The following is a 6,000-nucleotide window of genomic DNA, read 5'->3' as shown; positions in this document are numbered from 1 at the left end:
AAGACAATAGAATGATATTTGTAGAATCTTTTACATGTTGAAAATTATTCGAATTATAATAAACCCCAAATTTACAATTATTTAAAGTGTGTATACATATTTTTGGGACACCCTGTAGTCATTTCCGAAAAATAATCATTACAGAAAAATGAACTAAAATTGCTGTTAGTTAGAAATAAAAAAAGAATTAAAGATACGGTTGTTTTATAAAGTCATTTTATATTTCCTACATAAATGCAATTTATTTCGCCATGTCATATTGTAGCAATAAGCATTCCATTACAGATCACAAATTCAAATCTTTCACAATAAAAACCTTGAATATGTAAGCATATTTTGCAGTGGCTTGATTCTCTCCAATATACCTGGTACATTTTCAGTTTCCGTTTCAGTAATTCGATTTTATTTATTATTGTCTATTACTGCAAATCCTTACAGAAAATGCCTTAACGAAGTACCTTGACATCGTTAAATATGTGTTGAAGATTCTAGCTAAAAGCGCAACTTATATCAAAATGACATTTTCCGCAGTCTAAAGTAAGTAATAAAACATAGCTTCCCGAGCTGTATAGTTCAGCTTGTGATTAATTTTAACGTGACGCAAGGTTTTTTAAAATGATTTTGAGGTATGGGAAAAACTGAATGAGAGAAAGTTTTGGTTCGATGGTTTGCATTTTCTAAGTCTAAACAAAAACATAAATTGATTACTAGAATTCAAAGCATACCTGTCCCTTATATTTTGCAACAAACAATATATATATATGTAAACATTTCGTATATTTCTTTTGCATAGTGCATTCTTATACTGTAAGTAGATATTTTCATGATACTGTTTCAATCCATATTGATGGATGGTCAAGGAGAGGATTACGAAGGATATCTCCCTTTTTCACCCAACAATAAAAGGTTCACAACTGTGGTGTTTCGTTACAAAGATCCTACACAAAGTGGGATTTGTTAGTCATAAATACTGGATAGTGGATCATACATTGTGATCAAAATTTATCATATTTTCCACCTCATTTCTTTATTTAAATTTTTAAAAAAGATTGCTTTATGAAAAGACAGGTTTACTGGTTTCTCTATAAAAGATATATGATTGATTATTTTATAACAAAATAAATAAATAAGAATAAGAAACTGCATACAAAAAAAAAACATATTTCGTTTATTCTTTTTCAAAATAAAACCTTCTGAATAGTGAAATTCCATAAATCTTCTGAACTATTACGATGAATATTTACTTTTGGAATTCTATTTTGCAGTTTCTTTTCGAAAACAAAACCTTTTTACTATTCTGAAATCTTTACTAACAGTTGTAACTTTTTTATTTGTTCTATAATTCGAAGTTCCCGTCGTTTCATTAAAATGGCAATAGCAGCCATTTCTTATATATGAGCTAATTCAGTATAGACCACATTTCAATAGAAAAACGACTCTTTTATGAGCCGATATATTTTCACATCGATTTGTGCGTTTTACACCCTTTAGGTAAACTAGGTCGATGTGGGAAATAAAAATAAGCAAATATTATGAATTTTCTGCTAGTTAATTTTAATGAGATATTCTAAAATTAATTAAAACTATTATTATTGAGCACAAAAGAGTGGATTAATTAGATAGTTTACTTCTTAAATATCAAAATAAAACGTTAAATAGGCATAAAATTGTACATGCAGTTGTAATTTCCAACTAGCAACCTAGATTACTGCCTATTAGCCGCTAAGTAGAAGCGGACGGTAAATAAATAAAATAAAAGACTTTGACTTCCTAACTGACAAATAAATAAATTAGAAAAAAAATTCTATGATTAATAAAATTTTAAAATATTATTAACTCTTTATTAAGTATAATTTGTGAAATTATGTATGTTTTATTACGTTCACTTAGTTATTAAAATATTTATATAACCGAACATTTCTTACAATAATATTGAATGTAAAGGTGGATGCCGGGCAATATGGCAATGTGATAGATAAATAAAAACAAATAAATATTCGAAAAGTGAATAAAAAAATATTAAAATGAATTATTTACATGTTAAAAATGTTTCAAAATGTGAAACTAAATCGACCAAAACTTAATTATTAAAAAAGGGACCTCATAATGTGCGTACATAAATTCACCATTGCCTACAAGTCATTTTAATATCCGTTCTCGTTGTTCCTTAAATAGGCTCATAATACAAATTTTTAACGGATTACAAGATTTGAATGCTTTATTACAGATTTTAACACATTATTTGTTTTAACATCATTTATTAATTCAAATTTAATTTCGAAAGCATATAACTTTAAAAAGAAATACTTTGTACGCTTAAGTAAAATCCTTACTACTTTTAAAAATAATACAAATCGCATAATTTAAGCATTGTCGTAAAATATTCGAACACAGTTTTTTTTTTTTTTTTTTTTTTTTTTTTTTTACCGAAAATAAATTTTAGAGAGGTTTCTATTTAAAAATTAAGCAAAAATTATTTTTTTAATATCACGATTTCTAAAACCTACGTTTTCTGAAACATAATTTTATTTTATGGACTAAGGTATATTTTGAAGACATGTTTTGAACCAACACGAAGACAGTGCATTCTGAACTATATAACAATACGCATTTAGTGCACTATAAATAGAATTTAAACCCAAATATGATTCCTATCACTTCCGAACTGAATGCCATGCCTGACACGTGCATCGAATTATACAAAAAGTGATATTTAAATCTGTAATTAAATCAAAACAGAAATTATTTTATAAAAGATATAAAAACCATTTATACATACTTATGTAACTAAGGTGCCAATTTACGTTTTTATATACAATGAGACAAAAAAAATGTCATAAATATGTCACTATATTTATGACTATAATTTATTTAAGGCATAATGATATATTCATTTATTAGACATTAAATAAATTATTTATTTTATATCTACAATGTCAAATAATTTATTTAATGTAAAGATAGAGTAATGATAGTTAAATAAATTCATGGGTTACATGATTAACGCTATAGTCGATAATGTAAAAATGAAGAAGGAGAAATAGTATAGAAATAATTTATAGCCTAAGCTAAACGAGGCGGAGTGTCACCTAAAACTTTCTCACGCATTCTCTAATGAAATTATTATCCCCTTCTCCCTGCGTAAAATTATGGACATTGAGCAAGGCAGTGGACATCGTGAATGCTCCTCTGTCCCCCCCATAAAAGTTTTATGCTTCGTATTTTATTAAAGAAAATCGGTACTTTTGTATTAACCATTTGTCAGTAACGAAAATGCTTATCGACGAGCAATCTTTGGGGGAAAAAAATTTGTGATTAATCGTTGTCATGCGATTAATAATTCCAGAAAACTAAATATTATTTTGAATGCCTTTTTCCAACTGACTGAAACTAAAAGTTGACATATAACTACAATAGTAGTTCCAAGATTAAATACCAAATTTTATTTATAAGTCATTCCGTTTTTGAATCATCGTTTTACATGCATACAAAAGTACACACTAAAAACGCATCCAATCTCGTTCCAAATTTGATACGGAATTCATTTTTGGTGCTAAACCTGTGACTAAATTTCATCTATCTTGCTTTATACGTTTCGTAGATATCATATTCGCTTATACTCAAACAGACACATATACTTCCTCTAAATGGAATTAATCCAAAATTTCTTAGAAATCTACAAATTTGGAGCATGGTGTAAAGATGATGTACCAAATTTCATCCATTTAGTTTAAAATACTTTTGAATCATCGTATTCAATAGACATAACTTCATAAACGTGTTTTCCAGATTCAGGAAGCTTTAAAATGTGTCAAAATCCAGGTCTTTTTATTATTATTATTATTATTATTTACAACTGCAAAACTATTATTGAAACCACAACTGAACTTCCTACGAAATACAAAAAAAAAAAGGGGGGAGCATTAAATGTCTAAAAACGCTACGTTTAAGACAATAAATATTTCTGAAGGAACCAACCAGACAAAAAAAATTATCTGAGTATCACGTACCACGAAATGTAGACAATCATTGATGACCATTTAGAAATAGTTGTTTAAAGCATCGAAACAGCGTCGATCCCTTAATTCCGCTCATAAAAAAAAGGGGGTACCTTCACCCAACAATATCTCCACTTAAAAAGAAGAGCTTGTCCGACAATCGGTCCGGAAACGTAGTGACCAAATGGACAAACAACCGTGAAATCATCGGTTGTTCATTTCTTTAATTACGCTGTAATGCAATAGTTATGTTACCCGGCTGAAAGGGAAGAGGGGCGAAAAGGCTCACCTTTCTTTTTTTTCCCCAGTATATCCAGTGTAATTGGTTGATGAAAAGTGTGGGTTCTTGCGTGACCTCCGGTTCTTGTCGACGCAAACGGTTCTTTTTACAGTTGACTTTGTTCTTGCTATTTCTACAGAACCTCGCGTAATCGTTGGAAGTTTTTTTTAAGACTATCTGTATGTTTAGATTACAGCCGCAAACAATGCAATGAGGATTCATCATAAACAAACATGAGAGCCAAACACAATTCTATAAACCAACTCCTTTATATAATGTGAAAGCATTATAGTGCGTGCATTGCACCACAAAACGCAATAAATTGGCACATATAAAAAAATTTCTGATAGAATAAACCAAAAAAAAGTATAGAAATTAGTTAAGTCGATTATGAAACTGGCATAATATTAATAAGCCAGTTTCATAATCGACAGAATGGGGGAAAAAAGGTTATTATTAAAAGACTATTAAACTATCGATCTTTTTTTATTTTGAAATCAGAAACCGATTTTAAATTAACTTTTCAATGAGTTAGAAACTTGAAACTTTAAGCAAAACTCAGAAGTGGAGGGCAATGCAATATTCCAATGTCATTGCTTAATGAAAAGTGTGGGTTCTTGTCAACGCAAACGGTTCTTTTTACAGCTGATTTTGTTCTTTTTATTTCTATAGAATTTCGCGTAATCGTTGGAAGTTTTTTTAGACTATCTGTGGGTTAGGATTATACCCGCAAACAAAGCAACGAGGAATTCATTAACAAACATGACTGCCAAATAGTTAAACATAATTCTATAAGCCATTCTCCTTTATATAATGTAAAAGCATTACAGATGTGTGTATCTCTTCGCAAAACGTAATAAATTGGCACATATAAAAAGATTTCTGATAGACTAAACCAAAAAATAAAGATATCGATAATAGTTAATACCTTTAAACGAGCAATTCTTGTATATAGATAAATTTATTTCGTGTATCTCGGAAACGGCTCTAATGATTTGGATCAAATTTTAAATTTAGATAAAGTTTTGCTTTTTGAGTTTATTTATTTAAGTGTTTTTCTTGAAAAAACGCGATTTTGCATTTAAAAAAGTATAACTAACTTATAGAATAAATATATTCAACTTCCGCTTCGAAGTGTGCGCAGTACAGTATAATGATCAGAAAAACATGAGCGACGCGTGTGCTGCGAGTCCTCGGCTCGAGTCACGTTTTTTGCTTTATTTTTTTTACTAATGTATTTATATTTAATATTTTTTTAAAATTTTATCTATATAGGTGTCTGCTGAAAAAATACGCGATTTTACACACGCACACAAAAAAAATTGTTACTAACTAATTGTTAGAGCCTTTTTTTTTATCTGCTCTCATGTTGATAATGTCATATAACGCCGTCTTGGAACTGAGTGTAAGTTCAAACATATAAGTAATGTTAGATAAATTATAAAATGAATACTGTAATATAGCAGATTATTTCGAATAACATGTTAAACTAAGTGCATTCATGATTTTTTTTTATTTAAAAGATCAGTTAAAATGTAGGTAAGATTGAAAAATATTCCTATGTAATTAGTATGATTTGTATCTAAATATTTTCTCCGAAAAAAAAACACGATTTTACAAAAAACACTGCTGAACTAAGCTTGGTCTTCCAAATATTATTAGTTGAATTTCAACAATTTGTAATATCAATACAGAATTATGTCCTGCAGAATGAAAAAAAAA

Source organism: Argiope bruennichi, chromosome 9 (genome assembly GCF_947563725.1).
Source record: "Argiope bruennichi chromosome 9, qqArgBrue1.1, whole genome shotgun sequence".
Lineage (NCBI taxonomy): Eukaryota > Metazoa > Arthropoda > Arachnida > Araneae > Araneidae > Argiope > Argiope bruennichi.
The sequence above is the reverse complement of the archived record's forward strand: the minus strand, read 5'-3'. Positions refer to the sequence as shown.